We start from the raw sequence: 1,595 nt of genomic DNA, 5'->3' as shown, positions 1-1,595 counted from the left end.
AAAAAAAAAAAAAAAAAAGAAATACCCAGGTTCATTTGATCTCTGCAACAACCCCCAAGAGGTAGGCAGAGTGGATTTTAGATGGCAGTACCAGGAGAGAGTTTAGCCTACTTCCCTATAGACCTTGGCATTGGGAGTACCTGCAGGAAAGAAAAGCCAGGCTCAGAGAAGCCCAGTAACTGACTCACCTAAAAAGGCAGATCTGGAATTGGACGTCAGGGCTGTCCAGTTCTCAGCTGGGTACTCTTCCTTGGCTAGGCACATAGGTTTTCCTTGTGGCCAGACCTGTCTTTATCACCATGATTCCTTTGCAGCCAGGGTTCAAAGGAGTGGTGGTTTTCCCCTCCCTTCGGAGGTCCAGAGTCTATTTGCAATTAGGTGTGTCATAACCCACAATTTCTAGACCCCAAGATAGTGTGGGACTTGGCATTGGCATGTGGGCTCTTCCTGTTCCACTCACATTCACACCCACTCTGCACTGCTTCTCCCCACCTGTGTCCTCCCTTTCTGTGCTGTGTGTGTGATAGAAGGGCGTGTGTGCATTCTGTGTTTGCATGTGGAGGGTGTATTGTGTGTATATGGGTGTATACAGATTCTGCAAAGTGTGTGAAGGGGTTTGCCCACTTGCTGAAAATTTCCGAGGTTTAGGGCAGGAGGGGGTTAGGGTAGAGCTGGATGGAACAGAACACCTCAACTCCTACTCCACTGCCATTGCCATGGAGTTCTAGGCAGCCAGATAGCGGCATTTTTAGGATATCCTGAACACAGAAAGGGAATAAACCAGATACATAGGTGGCAGGTACTGTGGGGGGGAGGGGGCTGTAGGCTGGAGACGGGGACTCTTGTCTAGCTTTGCTGTGGGGCCGGTCTCCAGGGCTCCTGTTGCTAGGCCCTGGGCTCCCCCTGGCTGGCCACCTCCCTAGCTACTTCCCTGGCTTTCCACCTGGGTGGAGCCAGGCTTCCAGATAGCCCAGGCACTCCCCTGCCACCACTTGTCCTGGGCAGGGCCTGGGGCCAGGGTTCTGTACAACCGTCATAGGAGAGAACTTCACTCTTCAGTGATAAATCTAACAGCAACATTATCCAGAGCAGTTGCTCTCTGATTATTTTGGCAGTGACTCGCAATAAGAAACTCATTTTTATCATGACCTACAAATATACATATATAAAACTAAAAGAAAATCTCATAAAACAAGGCCTGGTATGGTGGCTCATGCCTGTAATCCTAGCACTCTGGGAGGCCGAGGTGGGTGGATTGCTTGAGCTCAGGAGTTCAAGACCAGCCTGAGAAAGAGAAAGGTCCTGTCTCCACTAAAAATAAAAAAAACTAGACCAGGGTGGTGCCTGTGGCTCAAAGGAGTAGGGCGCCAGCTCCATATGCTGGAGGTGGCAGGTTTAAACCCAGCCCTGGCCCAAAACTACAAAATAAATAAATAAATAAAAATAACTAGACTAGCATTGTGGTGGGCACCTGTAGTCCCAGCTACTTGGGAGGCTGCAGGAGGAGGATTGCTTGAGCCCAAGAGTTTGAGGTTGCTGTGAGCTATGATAACACCAGGGCACTCTACCCAGGGTGACAAAGTGAGACTGTCTCA

The sequence above is a fragment of the Otolemur garnettii genome, unplaced genomic scaffold (assembly GCF_000181295.1).
Source record: "Otolemur garnettii isolate 467f Iridium unplaced genomic scaffold, OtoGar3 scaffold00043, whole genome shotgun sequence".
NCBI classification, from domain to species: Eukaryota; Metazoa; Chordata; class Mammalia; order Primates; family Galagidae; genus Otolemur; species Otolemur garnettii.
This window is presented reverse-complemented; position numbering follows the sequence as displayed.